At 50.6% G+C, this 24063-nt stretch overlaps 25 pseudogenes; all 25 read left to right on the top strand.

Moving 5' to 3' along the window:
* Nucleotides 1-614: 614 nt before the first annotated feature.
* LOC130330231 (5S ribosomal RNA) lies at nt 615-734 on the top strand (annotated as a pseudogene).
* Nucleotides 735-1010: 276 nt separating this feature from the next.
* On the top strand, nt 1011-1130 carry LOC130319765 (5S ribosomal RNA; annotated as a pseudogene).
* Nucleotides 1131-3207: 2077 nt separating this feature from the next.
* Nucleotides 3208-3327, top strand: LOC130331425 (5S ribosomal RNA; annotated as a pseudogene).
* A 284-nt stretch (nt 3328-3611) lies between these two features.
* Nucleotides 3612-3731, top strand: LOC130325309 (5S ribosomal RNA; annotated as a pseudogene).
* Nucleotides 3732-3813: 82 nt separating this feature from the next.
* On the top strand, nt 3814-3933 carry LOC130352527 (5S ribosomal RNA; annotated as a pseudogene).
* Nucleotides 3934-4015: 82 nt separating this feature from the next.
* Nucleotides 4016-4135, top strand: LOC130330604 (5S ribosomal RNA; annotated as a pseudogene).
* A 3500-nt stretch (nt 4136-7635) lies between these two features.
* Nucleotides 7636-7755, top strand: LOC130326567 (5S ribosomal RNA; annotated as a pseudogene).
* A 1491-nt stretch (nt 7756-9246) lies between these two features.
* On the top strand, nt 9247-9366 carry LOC130319754 (5S ribosomal RNA; annotated as a pseudogene).
* Nucleotides 9367-10424: 1058 nt separating this feature from the next.
* LOC130326544 (5S ribosomal RNA) lies at nt 10425-10544 on the top strand (annotated as a pseudogene).
* An 884-nt stretch (nt 10545-11428) lies between these two features.
* Nucleotides 11429-11548, top strand: LOC130352957 (5S ribosomal RNA; annotated as a pseudogene).
* A 1868-nt stretch (nt 11549-13416) lies between these two features.
* Nucleotides 13417-13536, top strand: LOC130352930 (5S ribosomal RNA; annotated as a pseudogene).
* Nucleotides 13537-13813: 277 nt separating this feature from the next.
* LOC130352435 (5S ribosomal RNA) lies at nt 13814-13933 on the top strand (annotated as a pseudogene).
* Nucleotides 13934-14814: 881 nt separating this feature from the next.
* Nucleotides 14815-14934, top strand: LOC130330220 (5S ribosomal RNA; annotated as a pseudogene).
* A 276-nt stretch (nt 14935-15210) lies between these two features.
* On the top strand, nt 15211-15330 carry LOC130319743 (5S ribosomal RNA; annotated as a pseudogene).
* Nucleotides 15331-15809: 479 nt separating this feature from the next.
* On the top strand, nt 15810-15929 carry LOC130352267 (5S ribosomal RNA; annotated as a pseudogene).
* Nucleotides 15930-16190: 261 nt separating this feature from the next.
* On the top strand, nt 16191-16310 carry LOC130351948 (5S ribosomal RNA; annotated as a pseudogene).
* Nucleotides 16311-17396: 1086 nt separating this feature from the next.
* LOC130347529 (5S ribosomal RNA) lies at nt 17397-17516 on the top strand (annotated as a pseudogene).
* A 272-nt stretch (nt 17517-17788) lies between these two features.
* On the top strand, nt 17789-17908 carry LOC130334937 (5S ribosomal RNA; annotated as a pseudogene).
* A 1252-nt stretch (nt 17909-19160) lies between these two features.
* Nucleotides 19161-19280, top strand: LOC130352779 (5S ribosomal RNA; annotated as a pseudogene).
* A 479-nt stretch (nt 19281-19759) lies between these two features.
* Nucleotides 19760-19879, top strand: LOC130352035 (5S ribosomal RNA; annotated as a pseudogene).
* A 1073-nt stretch (nt 19880-20952) lies between these two features.
* Nucleotides 20953-21072, top strand: LOC130335201 (5S ribosomal RNA; annotated as a pseudogene).
* A 1669-nt stretch (nt 21073-22741) lies between these two features.
* Nucleotides 22742-22861, top strand: LOC130319721 (5S ribosomal RNA; annotated as a pseudogene).
* Nucleotides 22862-22943: 82 nt separating this feature from the next.
* On the top strand, nt 22944-23063 carry LOC130324987 (5S ribosomal RNA; annotated as a pseudogene).
* Nucleotides 23064-23340: 277 nt separating this feature from the next.
* LOC130352266 (5S ribosomal RNA) lies at nt 23341-23460 on the top strand (annotated as a pseudogene).
* A 261-nt stretch (nt 23461-23721) lies between these two features.
* LOC130352723 (5S ribosomal RNA) lies at nt 23722-23841 on the top strand (annotated as a pseudogene).
* Nucleotides 23842-24063: the final 222 nt, after the last annotated feature.

The raw sequence follows: 24063 nt of genomic DNA, 5'->3' as shown, positions 1-24063 counted from the left end.
TACAGGGTGTGAAGCCGTCTACGGCTATCCTAAGCTGAATGTGCCTGTTCTTGTCAGATCGCAGACTGCTGCCCGGCAAGTACGGGCATGGGAGACTGGCTGGCTGGCAATCCAAGGTGCTATTGACATTTTGCTCTGTTGCCGCCTTCCTCTCCGATTCCGAAAAGGATTTATTGATGCTTAAATGCACAGTATAAAAAGCATTAAGCTGTCAATGGCCATCCTAAGCTGAACGCGCCTGCACTTGTCCGATCGCAGACTGCTACCCAGCTTAGGGCCCGGTAAGTACTGGCATGGGAGACTGGCTGGGAATCCCGGGTGCTGTTGACATTTTGCTCTATTGCTGCCTTCCGCTCCGATTCCGAAAATAATTTATTGATGCTTAAATCCACAGTATACAAGGTGTGAAGCTGTCGACGGCCATCCTAAGCTTAACGCGCCTGCTCTCGTCAGATCGCAGACTGGTACAGATCTTAGGGCCTGGTAAGTACCGGCATGAGACACTGGCTGGGAATCCCGGCTGCCGTTGACATTTTGCTCTGTTGCCGCCTTCCGTTCCGATTCCGAAAAGGATTTATTGATGCTTAAATGCACAGTATAAAGGACGAGAAGCTGTCAACGGCCATCCTAAGCTGAACGTGCCTGCTCTCGTCAGATCGCAGACTGCTACCCAGCTTAGGGCCCGGTAAGTACCAGCATGGGAGACTGGCTGGGAATCCCAGGTGTCGTTGACATTTTGTTCTGTTGCCGCCTTCCGCTCCGATTCCGAAAAGAATTTATTGATGCTTAAATCCACAGTATACAGGGTGTGAAGATGTCTACGGCCTTCCTAAGCTGAATGCGCCTGTTCTCGTCAGATCGCAGACTGCTACCCAGCTTCGGGCCTGGTAAGTACCAGCATGGGAGACTGGCTGGAATCCCGGCTGCCGTTGACATTTTGCTATGTTTCTGCTCCGATTCCGAAAATTATTTATTGATGCTTAAATCCACAGTATACAGAGTGTGAAGCTGTCAACGGCCATCCTAAGCTGAACGCGCCTGCTCTCGTCAGATCGCAGACTGCTACCCAGCTTAGGGCCCGGTAAGTACCAGCATGGGAGACTGGCTGGGAATCCCAGGTGTTGTTGACATTTTGCTCTGTAGCCGCCTTCCGCTTCGATTCCGAAAAGGATTTATTGATGCTTAAATCAACAGTATACAGGTTGTAAAGATGTCTACGGCCATCCTAAGCTAAACGCGCCTGCTCTCGTCAGATCGCAGACTGCTACCCAGCTTAGGGCCTGGTAAGTACCAGCATGGGAGACTGGCTGGGAGTCCCGGGTGCACTTGACATTATGCTCTGTTGCCGCCTTCTGTTCCGATTCCGAAAAGGATTTATTGATGCTTAAATGCACAGTATAAAAAGCATGAAGCTGTCAATGGCCATCCTAAGCTGAACGCGCCTGCTCTCGTCAGATCACAGACTGCTACCCAGCTAAGGGCACAGTAAGTACCAGCATGGGAGACTGGCTGGGAATCCCGGGTGCAGTTGACATTTTAATCTGTTGCCGCCTTCCGCTCCGATTCCGAAAAGGATTTATTGATGCTTAAATGCACAGTATAAAAAGCATGAAGCTTTCAATGGCCATCCTAAGCTGAACGCGCCTGCTCTCGTCAGATCGCAGACTGCTCTAGCTTAGGGCGCCGGTGGAGACTGGTTGGGAATCCCGGTTGCCGTTGACATTTTGCTCTATTGCTGCCTTCTGCTCCGATTCCGAAAAGAATTTATTGATGCTTAAATCCACAGTATACAAGGTGTGAAGCTGTCGACGGCCATCCTAAGCTTAACGCGCCTGCTCTCGTCAGATCGCAGACTGGTACAGATCTTAGGGCCCGGTAAGTACCGGCATGGGACACTGGCTGGGAATCCCGGCTGCCGTTGACATTTTGCTCTGTTGCCGCCTTCCGTTTCCGATTCCGAAAAGGATTTATTGATGCTTAAATGCACAGTATACAAAGTGTGAAGCTGTCAACGGCCATCCTAAGCTGAACGCGCCTGCTCTCGACAGATCGCAGACTGATACCCAGCTTAGGGCCTGGTAAGTTCCAGCATGGGAGACTGGCTGGGAATCCCGGGTGCAGTTGCCATTTTGCTCTGTTTCTGCTCCGATTCCGAAAATTGTTTATTGATGCTTAAATCCACAGTATACAAAGTGTGAAGCTGTCAACGGCCATCCTAAGCTGAACGCGCCTGCTCTCGTCAGATTGCAGACTGCTACCCAGCTTAGGGCCTGGTAAGTACCAGCATGGGAGACTGGCTGGGAATACCAGGTGCAGTTGACATTTTAATATGTTGCCGCCTTCCGCTCCGATTCGGAAAAGGATTTATTGATGCTTAAATCCACAATACACAGGGTGTGAAGCTGTCAACGGCCATCCTAAGCCTGAACGTGCCTGCTCTCCTCAGATCGCAGACTACTGCCCGGCAGTTACCGGCATGGAAGACTGTCTGGCAATCCAAAGTGCCATTGACATTTTGCTCTGTTGCCGCCTTCCTCTCCGATTAATAAAAATATTTATTGATGCTTAAATTCACAATATACAAGGCGTGAAGATGTCAACGGCCATCCTAAGCTGAACGAGCCTGCTCTCGTCAGATCGCAGACTGGTACAGATCTTAGGGCCCGGTAAGTACCGGCATGGGACACTGGCTGGGAATCCCGGCTGCCGTTGACATTTTGCTCTGTTGCCGCCTTCCGTTCCGGTTCCGATTCCGAAAAGGATTTATTGATGCTTAAATGCACAGTATACAAAGCGTGAAGCTGTCAACGGCCATCCTAAGCTGAACGCGCCTGCTCTCGACAGATCGCAGACTGATACCCAGCTTAGGGCCTGGTAAGTACCAGCATGGGAGACTGGCTGGGAATCCCGGCTGCCGTTGACATTTTGCTCTGTTGCCGCCTTCCGTTCCGATTCCGAAAAGGATTTATTGATGCCTAAATGCACAGTATAAAGGGCGAGAAGCTGTCAACAGCCATCCTAAGCAGAACGCGCCTGCTCTCGTCAGATCGCAGACTGCTACCCAGCTTAGGGCCCGGTAAGTACCAGCATGGGAGATTGGCTGGGAATCCCAGGTGCAGTTGACATTTTGCTCTGTTGCCGCCTTCCGTTCCGATTCCGAAAAGGATATATTGATGCTTAAATGCACAATATAAAAATCAAGAAGCTGTCAACGGCCATCCTAAGCTGAATGCGCCTGCTCTCGTCAGATCGCAGACTGCTACCCAGCTTAGGGCCCGGTAAGTACCAGCATGGGAGACTGGCTGGGAATCCCAGGTGTCGTTGCCATTTTGCTCTGTTGCCGCCTTCTGTTCCGATTCCGAAAAGGATTTATTGATGCTTAAATGCACAGTATACAAAGTGTGAAGCTGTCAACGGCCATCCTAAGCTGAACGCGCCTCCTCTCGTCAGATCGCAGACTGCTACCCAGCTTAGGGCCTGGTAAGTACCAGCATGGGAGACTGGCTGGGAATCCCGGGTGCAGTTGACATTTTAATCTGTTGCCGCCTTCCGCTTCGATTCGGAAAATTATTTATTGATGCTTAAATCCACAATATAAAGGGCGAGAAGCTGTCAACGGCCATCCTAAGCTGAACGCGCCTGCTCTCGTCAGATCGCAGACTGATACCCAGCTTAGGGCCTGGTAAGTACCAGCATGGGAGACTGGCTGGGAATCCCAGGTGTCGTTGACATTTTGCTCTGTTGCCGCCTTACGCTCCGATTCCGAAAATGATTTATTGATGCTTAAATCCACAGTATACAGGGTGTGAAGATGTCTATGGCCATCCTAAGCTGAACGCGCCTGCTCTCGTCAGATCGCAGACTGCTACCCAGCTTAGGGCCCGGTAAGTACCAGCATGGGAGACTGGCTGGGAATCCCAGGTGTCGTTGACATTTTGCTCTGTTGCCGCCTTCCGTTCCGATTCCGAAAAGGATTTATTGATGCTTAAATGCACAGTATACAAAGCGTGAAGCTGTCAACGGCCATCCTAAGCTGAACGCGCCTGCTCTCGTCAGATCGCAGACTGTTACCCAGCTTAGGGCCTGGTAAGTACCAGCATGGGAGACTGGCTGGGAATCCCGGGTGCAGTTGACATTTTAATCTGTTGCCGTCTTCCGCTTCGATTCGGAAAATTATTTATTGATGCTTAAATCCACAATATAAAGGGCGTGAAGCTGTCAACGGCCATCCTAAGCTGAACGCGCCTGCTCTCGTCAGATGGCAGACTGATACCCAGCTTAGGGCCTGGTAAGTACCAGCATGGGAGACTGGCTGGGAATCCCAGGTGTCGTTGACATATTGCTCTGTTGCCGCCTTACGCTCCGATTCCGAAAAGGATTTATTGATGCTTAAATCCACAGTATACAGGGTGTGAAGATGTCTATGGCCATCCTAAGCTGAATGCGCCTGTTCTCGTCAGATCGCAGACTGCTACCCAGCTTCGGGCCTGGTAAGTACCAGCATGGGAGACTGGCTGGGAATCCCGGGTGCAGTTGCCATTCTGCTCTGTTTCTGCTCCGATTCCGAAAATTGTTTATTGATGCTTAAATCCACAGTATCCACAGTATCCACAGTATCCACAGTATCCACAGTATCCACAGTATACAAAGTGTGAAGCTGTCAACGGCCATCCTAAGCTGAACGCGCCTGCTCTTGTCAGATCGCAGACTGCTACCCAGCTTAGGGCCTGGTAAGTACCAGCATGGGAGACTGGCTGGGAATCCCAGGTGCAGTTGACATTTTAATCTGTTGCCGCCTTCCGCTCCGATTCGGAAAAGGATTTATTGATGCTTAAATCCACAATACACAGGGTGTGAAGCTGTCAACGGCCATCCTAAGCCTGAACGTTCCTGCTATCCTCAGATCGCAGACTACTGCCCGGCAGATACCGGCATGGGAGACTGGCTGGCAATCCAAGGTGCCATTGACATTTTGCTCTGTTGCCGCCTTCCTCTCCGATTAATAAAAATATTTATTGATGCTTAAATTCACAATATACAAGGCGTGAAGATGTCAACGGCCATCCTAAGCTGAACGCGCCTGCTCTCGTCAGATCGCAGACTGCTACCCAGCTTTGGGCCCAGTAAGTACCGGCATGGGAGACTGGCTGGGAATCCCGGGTGCAGTTGACATTTTGCTCTGTTGCCGCCTTCCGTTCCGATTCCGAAAAGGATTTATTGATGCTTAAATGCACAGTATAAAAATCATGAAGCTGTCAACGGCCATCCTAAGCTGAACGCGCCTGCTCTCGTCAGATCGCAGACTGATACCCAGCTTAGGGCCTGGTAAGTACCAGCATGGGAGACTGGCTGGGAATCCAGGGTGCAGTTGACATTTTAATCTGTTGCCGACTTCCGCTTCGATTCGGAAAATTATTTATTGATGCTTAAATCCACAATATAAAGGGCGTGAAGCTGTCAACTGCCATCCTAAGCTGAACGCGTCTGCTCTCGTCAGATCGCAGACTGCTACCCAGCTTAGGGCCCAGTAAGTACCGGCATGGGAGACTTGCTGGGAATCCCGGGTGCAGTTGACATTTTGCTTTGTTGCCGCCTTCCGCTCCGATTCCGAAAAGGATTTATTGATGCTTAAATCCACAGTATACAGGGTGTGAAGCCGTCTACGGCTATCCTAAGCTGAATGTGCCTGTTCTTGTCAGATCGCAGACTGCTGCCCGGCAAGTACGGGCATGGGAGACTGGCTGGCAATCCAAGGTGCTATTGACATTTTGCTCTGTTGCCGCCTTCCTCTACGATTCCGAAAAGGATTTATTGATGCTTAAATGCACAGTATAAAAAGCATGAAGCTGTCAATGACCGTCCTAAGCTGAATGCGCTTGCTCTCATCAGATCGCAGACTGCTACCCAGCTTAGGGCCCGGTAAGTACTGGCATGGGAGACTGGCTGGGAATCCCGAGTGCCGTTGACATTTTGCTCTATTGCTGCCTTCCGCTCCGATTCCGAAAATAATTTATTGATGCTTAAATCCACAGTATACAAGGTGTGAAGCTGTCGACGGCCATCCTAAGCTTAACGCGCCTGCTCTCGTCAGATCGCAGACTGGTACAGATCTTAGGGCCCGGTAAGTACCGGCATGGGACACTGGCTGGGAATCCCGGCTGCCGTTGACATTTTGCTCTGTTGCCGCCTTCCGTTCCGATTCCGAAAAGGATTTATTGATGCTTAAATGCACAGTATAAAGGGCGAGAAGCTATCAACGGCCATCCTAAGCTGATTTCGCCTGCTCTCGTCAGATCGCAGACTGCTATCCAGCTTAGGGCCTTGTAAGTACCAGCATGGGAGACTGGCTGGAATCCTGGGTGCAGTTGACATTTTGCTCCGATTCCGAAAATTATTTATTGATGCTTAAATCCACAGTATACAAAGTGTGAAGCTGTCAACGGCCATCCTAAGCTGAACGCGCCTGCTCTCGTCAGATCGCAGACTGCTACCCAGCTTAGGGCCCAGTAACTACCGGCATGGGAGAGTGGCTGGGAATCCCGTGTGCAGTTGACATTTTGCTCTGTTGCCGCCTTCCGTTCCGATTCCGAAAAGGATTTATTGATGCTTAAATGCACAGTATAAAAAGCATGAAGCTGTCAATGGCCATCCTAAGCTGAACGTGCCTGCTATCGTCAGATCGCAGACGGCTACCCAGCTTAGGGCCCGGTAAGTACTGGCATGGGAGACTGGCTGGGAATCCCGGGTGCCGTTGACATTTTGCTCTATTGCTGCCTTCCGCTCCGATTCCGAAAAGAATTTATTGATGCTTAAATCCACAGTATACAAGGTGTGAAGCTGTCGACGGCCATCCTAAGCTTAACGCGCCTGCTCTCGTCAGATCGCAGACTGGTACAGATCTTAGGGCCCGGTAAGTACCGGCATGGGACACTGGCTGGGAATCCCGGCTGCCGTTGACATTTTGCTCTGTTGCCGCCCTCCGTTCTGATTCCGAAAAGGATTTATTGATGCTTAAATGCACAGTATACAAAGTGTGAAGCTGTCAACGGCCATCCTAAGCTGAACGCGCCTGCTCTCGTCAGATTGCAGACTGCTACCCAGCTTAGGGCCTGGTAAGTACCAGCATGGGAGACTGGCTGGGAATCCCGGGTGCAGTTGACATTTTAATCTGTTGCCGCCTTCCGCTCCAATTCGGAAAAGGATTTATTGATGCTTAAATCCACAGTATACAGGGTGTGAAGATGTCTGCGACCATCCTAAGCTGAACGCGCCTGCTCTCGTCAGATCGCAGACTGCTACCCAGCTTAGGGCCTGCTAATTACCAGCATGGGAGACTGGCTGGGAATCCCAGGTGTTGTTGACATTTTGCTCTGTAGCCGCCTTCCGCTCCGATTCCAAAAAGGCTTTATTGATGCTTAAATCCACAGTATACAGGGTGTGAAGCAGTCTACAGCTATCCTAAGCTGAATGTGCCTGTTCTTGTCAGATCGCAGACTGCTGCCCGGCAAGTACGGGCATGGGAGACTGGCTGGCAATCCAAGGTGCTATTGACATTTTGCTCTGTTGCCGCCTTCCTCTCCGATTCCGAAAAGGATTTATTGATGCTTAAATGCACAGTATAAAAAGCATGAAGCTGTCAATGGCCATCCTAAGCTGAACGCGCCTGCTCTCGTCAGATCGCAGACTGCTACCCAGCTTAGGGCCCGGTAAGTACTGGCATGGGAGACTAGCTGGGAATCCCAGGTGCCGTGGACATTTTGCTCTATTGCTGCCTTCCGCTCCGATTCCGAAAATAATTTATTGATGCTTAAATCCACAGTATACAAGGTGTGAAGCTGTCGACGGCCATCCTAAGCTTAACGCGCCTGCTCTCGGCAGATCGCAGACTGGTACAGATCTTAGGGCCCGGTAAGTACTGGCATGGGACACTGACTGGGAATCCCGGCTGCCGTTGACATTTTGCTCTGTTGCCGCCTTCCGTTCCGATTCCGAAAAGGATTTATTGATGCTTAAATGCACAGTATACAAAGTGTGAAGCTGTCAACGGCCATCATAAGCTGAACGCGCCTGCTCTCATCAGATCGCAGACTGCTACCCAGCTTAGGGCCTGGTAAGTACCAGCATGGGAGACTGGCTTGGAATCCCGGGTGCAGTTGACATTTCAATCTGTTGCCGCCTTCCGCTCCGATTTGGAAAAGGATTTAATGATGCTTAAATGCACAGTATAAAGAGCGTGAAGCTGTTAACGGCCATCCTAAGCTGAACGTTCCTGCTCTCGTCAGATCGCAGACTGCTACCCAGCTTAGGGCCCGGTAAGTACCAGCATGGGAGACTGGCTGGGAATCCCAGGTGTTGTTGACATTTTGCTCTGTAGCCGCCTTCCGCTCCGATTCCGAAAAGGCTTTATTGATGCTTAAATCCACAGTATACAGGGTGTGAAGCAGTCTACGGCTATCCTAAGCTGAATGTGCCTGTTCTTGTCAGATCGCAGACTGCTGCCCGGCAAGTGCGGGCATGGGAGACTGGCTGGCAATCCAAGGTGCTATTGACATTTTGCTCTGTTGCCGCCTTCCTCACCGATTCCGAAAAGGATTTATTGATGCTTAAATGCACAGTATAAAAAGGATGAAGCTGTCAATGGCCATCCTGAGCTGAACGCGCCTGCTCTCGTCAGATCACAGACTGCTACCCAGCTTAGGTCCCGGTAAGTACTGGCATGGGAGACTGGCTGGGAATCCCGGGTGCCGTTGACATTTCGCTCTATTGCTGCCTTCCGCTCCGATTCCGAAAAGAATTTATTGATGCTTAAATCCACAGTATACAAGGTGTGAAGCTGTCGACGGCCATCCTAAGCTTAACGCGCCTGCTCTTGTCAGATCACAGACTGGTACAGATCTTAGGGCCCGGTAAGTATCGGCATGGGACACTGGCTGGGAATCCCGGCTGCCGTTGACATTTTGCTCTGTTGCCGCCTTCCGTTTCCGTTTCCGATTCCGAAAAGGATTTATTGATGCTTAAATGCACAGTATACAAAGTGTGAAGCTGTCAACGGCCATCCTAAGCTGAACGCGCCTGCTCTCGTCAGATTGCAAACTGATACCCAGCTTAGGGCCTGGTAAGTACCAGCATGGGAGACTGGCTGGGAATCCCGGGTGCAGTTGACATTTTAATCTGTTGCCGCCTTCCGCTCCGATTCGGAAAAGGATTTATTGATGCTTAAATCCACAGTATACAGGGCGTGAAGCTGTCAACGGCCATCCTAAGCTGAACGCGCCTGCTCTCGTCAGATCGCAGACTGCTACCCAGCTTAGGGCCCGGTAAGTACCAGCATGGGAGACTGGCTGGGAATCCCAGGTGTTGTTGACATTTTGCTCTGTAGCCTCCTTCCGCTTCGATTCCGAAAAGGATTTATTGATGCTTAAATCCACAGTATACAGGGTGTGAAGCCGTCTACGGCTATCCTAAGCTGAATGTGCCTGTTCTTGTCAGATCGCAGACTGCTGCCCGGCAAGTACGGGCATGGGAGACTGGCTGGCAATCCAAGGTGCTATTGACATTTTGCTCTGTTGCCGCCTTCCTCTCTGATTCCGAAAAGGATTTATTGATGCTTAAATGCACAGTATAAAAAGCATGAAGCTGTCAATGGCCATCCTAAGCTGAACGCGCCTGCAATCGTCAGATCGCAGTCTGCTACCCAGCTTAGGGCCTGGTAAGTACTGGCATGGGAGACTGGCTGAGAATCCCGGTTGCCGTTGACATTTCGCTCTATTGCTCCGATTCCGAAAAGAATTTATTGATGCTTAAATCCACAGTATACAAGGTGTGAAGCTGTCAACAGCCATCCTAAGCTTAACGCGCCTGCTCTCGTCAGATCGCAGACTGGTACAGATCTTAGGGCCTGGTAAGTACCGGGATGGGACACTGGCTGGGAATCCTGGCTGCTGTTGACATTTTGCTCTGTTGCCGCCTTCCGTTCCGATTCCGAAAAGGATTTATTGATGCTTAAATGCACAGTATACAAAGTGTGAAGCTGTCAACCGCCATCCTAAGCTGAACGCGCCTGGTCTCGTCAGATCGCAGATTGCTACCCAGCTTAGGGCCCGGTAAGTACCAGCATGGGAGACTGGCTGGGAATCCCAGGTGTTGTTGACATTTTGCTCTGTAGCCGCCTTCCGCTTCGATTCCGAAAAGGATTTATTGATGCTTAAATCCACAGTATACAGGGTGTGAAGCCGTCTACGGCTATCCTAAGCTGAATGTGCCTGTTCTTGTCAGATCGCAGACTGCTGCCCGGCAAGTACAGGCATGGGAGACTGGCTGGCAATCCAAGGTGCTATTGACATTTTGCTCTGTTGCCACCTTCCTCTCCGATTCCGAAAAGGATTTATTGATGCTTAAATGCACAGTATAAAAAGCATGAAGCTGTCAATGGCCATCCTAAGCTGAACGCGCCTGCTCTCGTCAGATCGCAGACTGCTACCCAGCTTAGGGCCCGGTAAGTACTGGCATGGGAGACTAGCTGGGAATCCCAGGTGCCGTGGACATTTTGCTCTATTGCTGCCTTCCGCTCTGATTCCGAAAATAATTTATTGATGCTTAAATCCACAGTATACAAGGTGTGAAGCTGTCGACGGCCATCCTAAGCTTAACGCGCCTGCTCTCGTCAGATCGCAGACTGGTACAGATCTTAGGGCCCGGTAAGTACTGGCATGGGACACTGGCTGGGAATCCCGGCTGCCGTTGACATTTTGCTCTGTTGCCGCCTTCCGTTCCGATTCCGAAAAGGATTTATTGATGCTTAAATGCACAGTATACAAAGTGTGAAGCTGTCAACGGCCATCATAAGCTGAACGCGCCTGCTCTCATCAGATCGCAGACTGCTACCCAGCTTAGGGCCTGGTAAGTACCAGCATGGGAGACTGGCTGGGAATCCCGGGTGCAGTTGACATTTCAATCTGTTGCCGCCTTCCGCTCCGATTCGGAAAAGGATTTAATGATGCTTAAATGCACAGTATAAAGAGCGTGAAGCTGTTAACGGCCATCCTAAGCTGAACGTGCCTGCTCTCGTCAGATCGCAGACTGCTACCCAGCTTAGGGCCCGGTAAGTACCAGCATGGGAGACTGGCTGGGAATCTCAGGTGTTGTTGACATTTTGCTCTGTAGCTCTGTAGACATTTTGCTTCGATTCCGAAAAGGATTTATTGATGCCTAAATCCACAATATACAGGGTGTGAAGCCGTCTACGGCTATCCTAAGCTGAATGCGCCTGTTCTTGTCAGATCGCAGACTGCTGCCCGGCAAGTACGGGCATGGGAGACTGGCTGGCAATCCAAGGTGCTATTGACATTTTGATCTGTTGCCGCCTTCCGCTCCGATTCGGAGAAGTATTTAATGATGCTTAAATGCAGAGTATAAAGAGCGTGAAGCTGTTAACGGCCATCCTAAGCTGAACGCGCCTGCTCTCGTCAGATCGCAGACTGCTACCCAGCTTAGGGCCCGGTAAGTACTGGCACGGGAGACTGGCTGGGAATCCCGGGTGCTGTTGACATTTTGCTCTATTGCTGCCTTCCGCTCCGATTCCGAAAATAATTTATTGATGCTTAAATCCACAATATACAAAGCGTGAAGATGTCAACGGCCATCCTAAGTTGAACGTGCCTGCTCTCGTCAGATCGCAGATTGCTACCAAGCTTAGGGCCCAGTAAGTACCATCATGGGAGACTGGCTGGGAATCCCGGGTGCAGTTGACATTTTGCTCTGTTGCCGCCTTCCGTTCCGATTCCGAAAAGGATTTATTGATGCTTAAATGCACAGTATAAAAAGCATGAAGCTGTCAATGGCCATCCTAAGCTGAACGCGCCTGCTCTCGTCAGTTCGCAGACTGCTACCCAGCTTAGGGCCCGGTAAGTACTGGCATTGGAGACTGGATGAGAATCTCAGGTGTTGTTGACATTTTGCTCTGTAGCTCTGTAGACATTTTGCTCCGATTCCGAAAAGGATTTATTGATGCTTAAATCCACAGTATACAGGGTGTGAAGATGTCTACGGCCATCCTAAGCTGAATACGCTTGTTCTCGTCAGATCGCAGACTGCTACCCAGCTTCGGGCCTGGTAAGTATCAGCGTGGGAGACTGGCTGGGAATCCCGAGTGCAGTTGACATTTTGCTCCGATTTCGAAAATTATTTATTGATGCTTAAATCCACAGTATACAAAGTGTGAAGCTGTCAACAGCCATCCTAAGCTGAACGTGCCTGCTCTCGTCAGATCGCAGACTGGTACAGATCTTAGGGCCCGGTAAGTACCAGCATGGGAGACTGGCTGGGAATCCCGGGTGCAGTTGACATTTTGATCTGTTGCCGCCTTCCGCTCCGATTCCGAAAAGGATTTATTGATGCTTAAATCCACAGTATACAGGGTGTGAAGATGTCTACGACCATCCTAAGCTGAATGCGCCTGTTCTCGTCAGATCGCAGACTCATACCCAGCTTCGGGCCTGGTAAGTACCAGCATGGGAGACTGGCTGGGAATCCCGGGTGCAGTTGACATTTTGCTCTGTTTCTGCTCCAATTCCGAAAATTATTTATTGATGCTTAAATCCACAGTATACAAAGTGTGAAGCTGTCAACGGCCATCCTAATCTGAACGCGCCTGCTCTCGTCAGATCGCAGACTGCTACCCAGCTTAGGGCCCGGTAAGTACCAGCATGGGAGACTGGCTGGGAATCCCGGGTGCAGTTGACATTTTGCTCTGTTGCCGCCTTCCGCTCCGATTCGGAAAATTATTTATTGATGCTTAAATGCACAGTATAAAGGGCGTGAAGCTGTCAACGGCCATCCTAAGCTGAACGCGCCTGCTCTCGTCAGATCGCAGACTGCTACCCATCTTAGGCCCGGTAAGTACCAGCATGGGAGACTGGCTGGGAATCCCAGGTGTTGTTGACATTTTGCTCTGTAGCTGCCTTCCGCTCCGATTCCGAAAAGGATTTATTGATGCTTAAATCCACAGTATACAGGGTGTGAAGCCGTCTACGGCTATCCTAAGCTGAATGTGCCTGTTCTTGTCAGATCGCAGACTGCTGCCCGACAAATACGGGCATGGGAGACTGGCTGGCAATCCAAGGTGCTATTGACATTTTGCTCTGTTGCCGCCTTCCTCTCCGATTCCGAAAAGGATTTATTGATGCTTAAATGCACAGTATAAAAAGCATGAAGCTGTCAATGGCCATCCTAAGCTGAATGCGCCTGCACTTGTCCGATCGCAGACTGCTACCCAGCTTAGGGCCCGGTAAGTACTGGCATGGGAGACTGGCTTGGAATCCCGGGTGCTGTTGACATTTTGCTCTATTGTTGCCTTCCGCTCCGATTCCGAAAAGGATTTATTGATGCTTAAATGCACAGTATAAAGGGCGAGAAGCTGTCAACGGCCATCCTAAGCTGAACGTGCCTGCTCTCGTCAGATCGCAGACTGCTACCCAGCTTAGGGCCCGGAAAGTACCAGCATGGGAGACTGGCCGGGAATCCCAGGTGTCGTTGACATTTTGCTCTGTTGCTGCCTTCAGCTCCGATTCCGAAAAGGATTTATTGATGCTTAAATCCACAGTATACAGGGTGTGAAGATGTCTGCGACCATCCTAAGCTGAATGCGCCTGTTCTCGACAGATCGCAGACTCCTACCCAGCTTTGGGGCTGGTAAGTACCAGCATGGGAGACTGGCTGGGAATCCCGGGTGCAGTTGACATTTTGCTCTGTTTCTGCTCCGATTCCGAAAATTATTTATTGATGCTTAAATCCACAGTATACAAAGTGTGAAGCTGTCAACGGCCATCCTAAGCTGAACGCGCCTGCTCTCGTTAGATCGCAGACTGCTACCCAGCTTAGGGCCCGGTAAGTACCAGCATGGGAGACTGACTGGGAATCCCTGGTGCAGTTGACATTTTGCTCTGTTGCCGCCTTCCGCTCCGATTCGGAAAATTATTTATTGATGCTTAAATGCACAGTATAAAGGGCGCGAAGCTGTCAACGGCCATCCTAAGCTGAACTCGCCTGCTCTCGTCAGATCGCAGACTGCTACCCAGCCTAGGCCCGGTAAGTACCAGCATGGGAGACTGGCTGGGAATCCCAGGTGTTGTTGACATTTTGCTCTGTAGCCGCCTTCCGCTCCGATTCCGAAAAGGATTTATTGATGCTTAAATCCACAGTATACAGGGTGTGAAGCCGTCTACGGCTATCCTAAGCTGAATGTGCCTGTTCTTGTCAGATCGCAGACTGCTGCCCGGCAAGTACGGGCATGGGAGACTGGCTGGCTGGCAATCCAAGGTGCTATTGACATTTTGCTCTGTTGCCGCCTTCCTCTCCGATTCCGAAAAGGATTTATTGATGCTTAAATGCACAGTATAAAAAGCATTAAGCTGTCAATGGCCATCCTAAGCTGAACGCGCCTGCACTTGTCCGATCGCAGACTGCTACCCAGCTTAGGGCCCGGTAAGTACTGGCATGGGAGACTGGCTGGGAATCCCGGGTGCTGTTGACATTTTGCTCTATTGCTGCCTTCCGCTCCGATTCCGAAAATAATTTATTGATGCTTAAATCCACAGTATACAAGGTGTGAAGCTGTCGACGGCCATCCTAAGCTTAACGCGCCTGCTCTCGTCAGATCGCAGACTGGTACAGATCTTAGGGCCTGGTAAGTACCGGCATGAGACACTGGCTGGGAATCCCGGCTGCCGTTGACATTTTGCTCTGTTGCCGCCTTCCGTTCCGATTCCGAAAAGGATTTATTGATGCTTAAATGCACAGTATAAAGGACGAGAAGCTGTCAACGGCCATCCTAAGCTGAACGTGCCTGCTCTCGTCAGATCGCAGACTGCTACCCAGCTTAGGGCCCGGTAAGTACCAGCATGGGAGACTGGCTGGGAATCCCAGGTGTCGTTGACATTTTGTTCTGTTGCCGCCTTCCGCTCCGATTCCGAAAAGAATTTATTGATGCTTAAATCCACAGTATACAGGGTGTGAAGATGTCTACGGCCTTCCTAAGCTGAATGCGCCTGTTCTCGTCAGATCGCAGACTGCTACCCAGCTTCGGGCCTGGTAAGTACCAGCATGGGAGACTGGCTGGAATCCCGGCTGCCGTTGACATTTTGCTATGTTTCTGCTCCGATTCCGAAAATTATTTATTGATGCTTAAATCCACAGTATACAGAGTGTGAAGCTGTCAACGGCCATCCTAAGCTGAACGCGCCTGCTCTCGTCAGATCGCAGACTGCTACCCAGCTTAGGGCCCGGTAAGTACCAGCATGGGAGACTGGCTGGGAATCCCAGGTGTTGTTGACATTTTGCTCTGTAGCCGCCTTCCGCTTCGATTCCGAAAAGGATTTATTGATGCTTAAATCAACAGTATACAGGTTGTAAAGATGTCTACGGCCATCCTAAGCTAAACGCGCCTGCTCTCGTCAGATCGCAGACTGCTACCCAGCTTAGGGCCTGGTAAGTACCAGCATGGGAGACTGGCTGGGAATCCCAGGTGTCGTTGACATTTTGTTCTGTTGCCGCCTTCCACTCCGAGTCCGAAAAGGATTTATTGATGCTTAAATCCACAGTATACAGGGTGTGAAGATGTCTACGGCCATCCTAAGCTGAATGCGCCTGTTCTCGTCAGATCGCAGACTGCTACCCATCTTCGGGCCTGGTAAGTACCAGCATGGAAGACTGGCTGGGAATCCCTGCTGCCGTTGACATTTTGCTATGTTTCTGCTCAGATTCCGAAAATTATTTATTGATGCTTAAATCCACAGTATACAAAGTGTGAAGCTGTCAACGGCCATCCTAAGCTGAACGCGCCTGCTCTCGTCAGATCGCAGACTGCTACCTAGCTTAGGGCCCGGTAAGTACCAGCATGGGAGACTGGCTGGGAATCCCAGGTGTTGTTGACATTTTGCTCTGTAGCCGCCTTCCGCTTCGATTCCGAAAAGGATTTATTGATGCTTAAATCCACAGTATACAGGGTGTGAAGCCGTCTACGGCTATCCTAAGCTGAATGTGCCTGTTCTTGTCAGATCGCAGACTGCTGCCCGGCAAGTACGGGCATGGGAGACTGGCTGGCAATCCAAGGAACTATTGACATTTTGCTCTGTTGCCGCCTTCCTCTCCGATTCCGAAAATGCTTAAATGCACAGTATAAAAAGCATGAAGCTGTCAATGGCCATCCTAAGCTGAACGCGCCTGCTCTTGTCAGATCGCAGACTGCTACCCAGCTTAGGGCCCGGTAAGTACTGGCATGGGAGACTGGCTGGGAATCCCAGGTGCCGTTGACATTTTGCTCTATTGCTGCCCTCCGCTCCGATTCCGAAAAGAATTTATTGATGCTTAAATCCACAGTATACAAGGTGTGAAGCTGTCGACGGCCATCCTAAGCTTAACGCGCCTGCTCTCGTCAGATCGCAGACTGGTACAGATCTTAGGGCCCGGTAAGTACCGGCATGGGACACTGGCTGGGAATCCCGGCTGCCGTTGACATTTTGCTCTGTTGCCGCCTTACGCTCCGATTCCGAAAAGGATTTATTGATGCTTAAATCCACAGTATACAGGGTGTGAAGATGTCTACGGCCATCCTAAGCTGAACGCGCCTGCTCTCGTCAGATCGCAGACTGCTACCCAGCTTAGGGCCTGGTAAGTACCAGCATGGGAGACTGGCTGGGAATCCCGGGTGCAGTTGACAATTTAATCTGTTGTTGCCTTCCGCTCCGATTCGGAAAAGGATTTATTGATGCTTAAATGCACAGTATAAAAAGCATGAAGCTGTCAATGGCCATCCTAAGCTGAACGTGCCTGCTCTCGTCAGATTGCAGACTGCTACCCAGCTTAGGGCCCGGTAAGTACCAGCATGGGAGACTGGCTGGGAATCTCAGGTGTTGTTGACATTTTGCTCTGTAGCTCTGTAGACATTTTGCTTCGATTCCGAAAAGGATTTATTGATGCTTAAATCCACAATATACAGGGTGTGAAGCCGTCTACGGCTATCCTAAGCTGAATGCGCCTGTTCTTGTCAGATCGCAGACTGCTGCCCGGCAGATAGCGGCATGGGAGACTGGCTGGCAATCCAAGGTGCCATTGACATTTTGCTCTGTTGCCGCCTTCCTCTCCGATTAATAAAAATATTTATTGATGCTTAAATCCATAGTATACAAAGCGTGAAGATGTCAACGGCCATCCTAAGCTGAATGCGCATTCTTTCGTCAGATCGCAGACTGCTACCCAGCTTAGGGCCCAGTAAGTACCGGCATGGGAGACTGGCTGGGAATCCCGGGTGCAGTTGACATTTTGCTCTGTTGCCGCCTTCCGCTCCGATTCGGAAAAGGATTTATTGATGCTTAAATGCACAGTATAATGGGCGTGAAGCTGTCAACGGCCATCCTAAGCTGAACGCGCCTGCTCTCGTCAGATCGCAGACTGCTACCCAGCTTAGGGCTCGGTAAGTACCAGCATGGGAGACTGGCTGGGAATCCCAGGTGTTGTTGACATTTTGCTCTGTAGCTGCCTTCCGCTCCGATTCCGAAAAGGATTTATTGATGCTTAAATCCACAGTATACAGGGTGTGAAGCCGTCTACGGCTATCCTAAGCTGAATGTGCCTGTTCTTGTCAGATCGCAGACTGCTGCCCGGCAAGTACGGGCATGGGAGACTGGCTGGCAATCCAAGGTGCTATTGACATTTTGCTCTGTTGCCGCCTTCCTCTCCGATTCCGAAAAGGATTTATTGATGCTTAAATGCACAGTATAAAATGCATGAAGTTGTCAATGGCCATCCTAAGCTGAACGCGCCTGCTCTCGTCAGATCGCAGATTGCTACCCAGCTTAGGACCCGGTAAGTACTGGCATGGGAGACTGGCTGGGAATCCCGGGTGCCGTTGACATTTTGCTTTATTGATGCTTAAATCCACAGTATACAAGGTGTGAAGCTGTCGACGGCCATCCTAAGCTTAACGCGCCTGCTCTTGTCAGATCGCAGACTGGTACAGATCTTAGGGCCCGGTAAGTACCGGCATGGGACACTGGCTGGGAATCCCGGCTGCCGTTGACATTTTGCTCTGTTGCCGCCTTCCGTTTCCGATTCCGAAAAGGATTTATTGATGCTTAAATGCACAGTATAAAGGGCAAGAAGCTGTCAACGGCCATCCTAAGCTGAACGTGCCTGCTCTCGTCAGATCGCAGACTGCTACCCAGCTAAGGGCCCGGAAAGTACCAGCATGGGAGACTGGCTGGGAATCCCAGGTGTCGTTGACATTTTGCTCTGTTGCCGCCTTCCGCTCCGATTCCGAAAAGGATTTATTGATGCTTAAATCCACAGTATACAGGGTGTGAAGTTGTCTACGACCATCCTAAGCTGAATGCGCCTGTTCTCGTCAGATCGCAGACTCCTACCCAGCTTTGGGCCTGGTAAGTACCAGCATGGGAGACTGGCTGGGAATCCCGGGTGCAGTTGACATTTTGCTCTGTTTCTGCTCCGATTCCGAAAATTATTTATTGATGCTTAAATCCACAGTATACAAAGTGTGAAGCTGTCAACGGCCATCCTAAGCTGAACGCGCCTGCTCTCGTCACATCGCAGACTGCTACCCAGCTTAGGGCCCGGTAAGTACCAGCAGGGGAGACTGGCTGGGAATCCCGGGTGCAGTTGACATTTTGCTCTGTTGCCGCCTTCCGCTCCGATTCGGAAAATTATTTATTGATGCTTAAATGCACAGTATAAAGGGCGTGAAGCTGTCAACGGCCATCCTAAGCTGAACGCGCCTGCTCTCGTCAGATCGCAGACTGCTACCCAGCTTAGGCCCGGTAAGTACCAGCATGGGAGACTGGCTGGGAATCCCAGGTGTTGTTGACATTTTGCTCTGTAGCCGCCTTCCGCTCCGATTCCGAAAAGGATTTATTGATGCTTAAATCCACAGTATACAAGGTGTGAAGCTGTCGACGGCCATCCTAAGCTTAACTCGCCTGCTCTCGTCAGATCGCAGACTGGTACAGATTTTAGGGCCCGGTAAGTACCGGCATGAGACACTGGCTGGGAATCCCGGCTGCTGTTGACATTTTGCTCTGTTGCCGCCTTCCGTTCCGATTCCGAAAAGGATTTATTGATGCTTAAATGCACAGTATAAAGGGCAAGAAGCTGTCAACGGCCATCCTAAGCTGAACGCGCCTGCTCTCGTCAGATCGCAGACTGCTACCCAGCTTAGGGCCCGGTAAGTACTGGCATGGGAGACTGGCTGGGAATCCCAGGTGCCGTTGACATTTTGCTCTATTGCTGCCCTCCGATTCGATTCCGAAAATAATTTATTGATGCTTAAATCCACAGTATACAAGGTGTGAAGCTGTCGACGGCCATCCTAAGCTTAACGCGCCAGCTCTCGTCAGATCGCAGACTGGTACAGATCTTAGGGCCCGGTAAGTACCGGCATGGGACACTGGCTGGGAATCCCGGCTGCCGTTGACATTTTGCTCTGTTGCCGCCTTCCACTCCGATTCCGAAAAGGATTTATTGATGCTTAAATGCACAGTATACAGGGTGTGAAGATGTCTACGGCCATCCTAAGCTGAATGCGCCTGTTCTCGTCAGATCGCAGACTGCTTCCCAGCTTCGGGCCTGGTAAGTACCAGCATGGGATACTGGCTGGGAATCCCAGGTGCAGTTGACATTTTGCTCTGTTTCTGCTCCGATTCCGAAAATTATTTATTGATGCTTAAATCCACAGTATACAAAGTGTGAAGCTGTCAACGGCCATCCTAAGCTGAACGCGCCTGCTCTCGTCAGATCGCAGACTGCTACCCAGCTTAGGGCCCGTTAAGTACCAGCATGGGAGACTGGCTGGGAATCCCAGGTGTTGTTGACATTTTGCTCTGTAGCCGCCTTCCGCTTCGATTCCGAAAATGATTTATTGATGCTTAAATCCACAGTATACAGGGTGTGAAGCCGTCTACGGCTATCCTAAGCTGAATGTGCCTGTTCTTGTCAGATCGCAGACTGCTGCCCGGCAAGTACGGGCATGGGAGACTGGCTGGCAATCCAAGATGCTATTGACATTTTGCTCTGTTGCCGCCTTCCTCTCCGATTCCGAAAAGGATTTATTGATGCTTAAATGCACAGTATAAAAAGCATGAAGCTGTCAATGGCCATCGTAAGCTGAACGCGCCTGCTCTCATCAGATCGCAGACTGCTACCCAGCTTAGGGCCCGGTAAGTACTGGCAGTGGAGACTGGCTGGGAATCCCAGGTGCCGTTGACATTTTGCTCTATTGCTGCCTTCCGCTACGATTCAGAAAATAATTTATTGATGCTTAAATCCACAGTATACAAGGTGTGAAGCTGTCGACGGCCATCCTAAGCTTAATGCGCCAGCTCTCGTCAGATCGCAGACTGGTACAGATCTTAGGGCCCGGTAAGTACCGGCATGGGACACTGGCTGGGAATCCCGGCTGCCGTTGACATTTTGCTCTGTTGCCGCCTTCTGTTCCGATTCCGAAAAGGATTTATTGATGCTTAAATGCACAGTATAAAGGGCGACAAGCTGTCAACGGCCATCCTAAGCTGAACGCGCCAGCTCTCGTCAGATCGCAGACTGCTACTCAGCTTAGGGCCCGGTAAGTACCAGCATGGGAGACTGGCTGGGAATCCCAGGTGTCGTTGATATTTTGCTCTGTTGCCGCCTTACGCTCCGATTCCGAAAAGGATTTATTGATGCTTAAATGCACAGTATACAGGGTGTGAAGATGTCTACGGCCATCCTAAGCTGAATGCGCCTGATCTTGTCAGATCGCAGACTGCTTCCCAGCTTCGGGCCTGGTAAGTACCAGCATGGGATACTGGCTGGGAATCCCGGGTGCAGTTGACATTTTGCTCTCTTTTTGCTCCGATTCCGAAAATTATTTATTGATGCTTAAATCCACAGTATACAAAGTGTGAAGCTGTCAACGGCCATCCTAAGCTGAACGCGCCTGCTCTCGTCAGATCGCAGACTGCTACCCAGCTTAGGGCCCGTTAAGTACCAGCATGGGAGACTGGCTGGGAATCCCAGGTGTCGTTGACATTTTGCTCTGTTGCTGCCTTCCGCTCCGATTCCGAAAAGGATTTATTGATGCTTAAATCCACAGTATACAGGGTGTGAAGATGTCTGCGACCATCCTAAGCTGAATGCGCCTGTTCTCGACAGATCGCAGACTCCTACCCAGCTTTGGGGCTGGTAAGTACCAGCATGGGAGACTGGCTGGGAATCCCGGGTGCAGTTGACATTTTGCTCTGTTTCTGCTCCGATTCCGAAAATTATTTATTGATGCTTAAATCCACAGTATACAAAGTGTGAAGCTGTCAACGGCCATCCTAAGCTGAACGCGCCTACTCTCGTTAGATCGCAGACTGCTACCCAGCTTAGGGCCCGGTAAGTACCAGCATGGGAGACTGGCTGGGAATCCCTGGTGCAGTTGACATTTTGCTCTGTTGCCGCCTTCCGCTCCGATTCGAAAAATTATTTATTGATGCTTAAATGCACAGTATAAAGGGCGCGAAGCTGTCAACGGCCATCCTAAGCTGAACTCGCCTGCTCTCGTCAGATCGCAGACTGCTACCCAGCTTAGGCCCGGTAAGTACCAGCATGGGAGACTGGCTGGGAATCCCAGGTGTTGTTGACATTTTGCTCTGTAGCCGCCTTCCGCTCCGATTCCGAAAAGGATTTATTGATGCTTAAATCCACAGTATACAGGGTGTGAAGCCGTCTACGGCTATCCTAAGCTGAATGTGCCTGTTCTTGTCAGATCGCAGACTGCTGCCCGGCAAGTACGGGCATGGGAGACTGGCTGGCAATCCAAGGTGCTATTGACATTTTGCTCTGTTGCCGCCTTCCTCTCCGATTCCGAAAAGGATTTATTGATGCTTAAATGCACAGTATAAAAAGCATGAAGCTGTCAATGGCCATCCTAAGCTGAACGCGCCTGCACTTGTCCGATCGCAGACTGCTACCCAGCTTAGGGCCCGGTAAGTACTGGCATGGGAGACTGGCTGGGAATCCCGGGTGCTGTTGACATTTTGCTCTATTGCTGCCTTCCGCTCCGATTCCGAAAATAATTTATTGATGCTTAAATCCACAGTATACAAGGTGTGAAGCTGTCGACGGCCATCCAAAGCTTAACGCGCCTGCTCTCGTCAGATCGCAGACTGGTACAGATCTTAGGGCCCGGTAAGTACCGGCATGAGACACTGGCTGGGAATCCCGGCTGCCGTTGACATTTTGCTCTGTTGCCGCCTTCCGTTCCGATTCCGAAAAGGATTTATTGATGCTTAAATGCACAGTATAAAGGACGAGAAGCTGTCAACGGCCATCCTAAGCTGAACGTGCCTGCTCTCGTCAGATCGCAGACTGCTACCCAGCTTAGGGCCTGGTAAGTACCAGCATGGGAGACTGGCTGGGATTCCCAGGTGTCGTTGACATTTTGTTCTGTTGCCGCCTTCCGCTCCGATTCCGAAAATAATTTATTGATACTTAAATCCACAGTATACAGGGTGTAAAGATGTCTACGGCCTTCCTAAGCTGAATGCGCCTGTTCTCGTCAGATCGCAGACTGCTACCCAGCTTCGGGCCTGGTAAGTACCAGCATGGGAGACTGGCTGGAATCCCGGCTGCCGTTGACATTTTGCTATGTTTCTGCTCCGATTCCGAAAATTATTATTGATGCTTAAATCCACATTATACAAAGTGTGAAGCTGTCAACGGCCATCCTAAGCTGAACGCGCCTGCTCTCGTCAGATCGCAGACTGCTACCCAGCTTAGGGCCCGGTAAGTACCAGCATGGGAGACTGGCTGGGAATCCCAGGTGTTGTTGACATTTTGCTCTGTAGCCGCCTTCCGCTTCGATTCCGAAAAGGATTTATTGATGCTTAAATCAACAGTATACAGGGTGTAAAGATGTCTACGGCCATCCTAAGCTGAACGCGCCTGCTCTCGTCAGATCGCAGACTGCTACCCAGCTTAGGGCCTGGTAAGTACCAGCATGGGAGACTGGCTGGGAATCCCAGGTGTCGTTGACATTTTGTTCTGTTGCCGCCTTCCACTCCGAGTCCGAAAAAGATTTATTGATGCTTAAATCCACAGTATACAGGGTGTGAAGATGTCTACGGCCATCCTAAGCTGAATGCGCCTGTTCTCGTCAGATCGCAGACTGCTACCCATTTTCGGGCCTGGTAAGTACCAGCATGGAAGACTTGCTGGGAATCCCTGCTGCCGTTGACATTTTGCTATGTTTCTGCTCCGATTCCGAAAATTATTTATTGATGCTTAAATCCACAGTATACAAAGTGTGAAGCTGTCAACGGCCATCCTAAGCTGAACGCGCCTGCTCTCGTCAGATCGCAGACTGCTACCTAGCTTAGGGCCCGGTAAGTACCAGCATGGGAGACTGGCTGGGAATCCCAGGTGTTGTTGACATTTTGCTCTGTAGCCGCCTTCCGCTTCGATTCCGAAAAGGATTTATTGATGCTTAAATCCACAGTATACAGGGTGTGAAGCCGTCTACGGCTATCCTAAGCTGAATGTGCCTGTTCTTGTAAGATCGCAGACTGCTGCCCGGCAAGTATGGGCATGGGAGACTGGCTGGCAATCCAAGGAACTATTGACATTTTGCTCTGTTGCCGCCTTCCTCTCCGATTCCGAAAATGCTTAAATGCACAGTATAAAAAGCATGAAGCTGTCAATGGCCATCCTAAGCTGAACACGCCTGCTCTTGTCAGATCGCAGACTGCTACCCAGCTTAGGGCCCGGTAAGTACTGGCATGGGAGACTGGCTGGGAATCCCAGGTGCCGTTGACATTTTGCTCTCTTGCTGCCCTCCGCACCGATTCCGAAAAGAATTTATTGATGCTTAAATCCACAGTATACAAGGTGTGAAGCTGTCGACGGCCATCCTAAGCTTAACGCGCCTGCTCTCGTCAGATCGCAGACTGGTACAGATCTTAGGGCCCGGTAAGTACCGGCATGGGACACTGGCTGGGAATCCCGGCTGCCGTTGACATTTTGCTCTGTTGCCGCCTT

The sequence above is a fragment of the Hyla sarda genome, chromosome 1, assembly GCF_029499605.1.
Source record: "Hyla sarda isolate aHylSar1 chromosome 1, aHylSar1.hap1, whole genome shotgun sequence".
NCBI classification, from domain to species: Eukaryota; Metazoa; Chordata; class Amphibia; order Anura; family Hylidae; genus Hyla; species Hyla sarda.
Note: the sequence above shows the minus strand (reverse complement) of the source record. Positions and strands in the feature narration are given on the sequence as shown.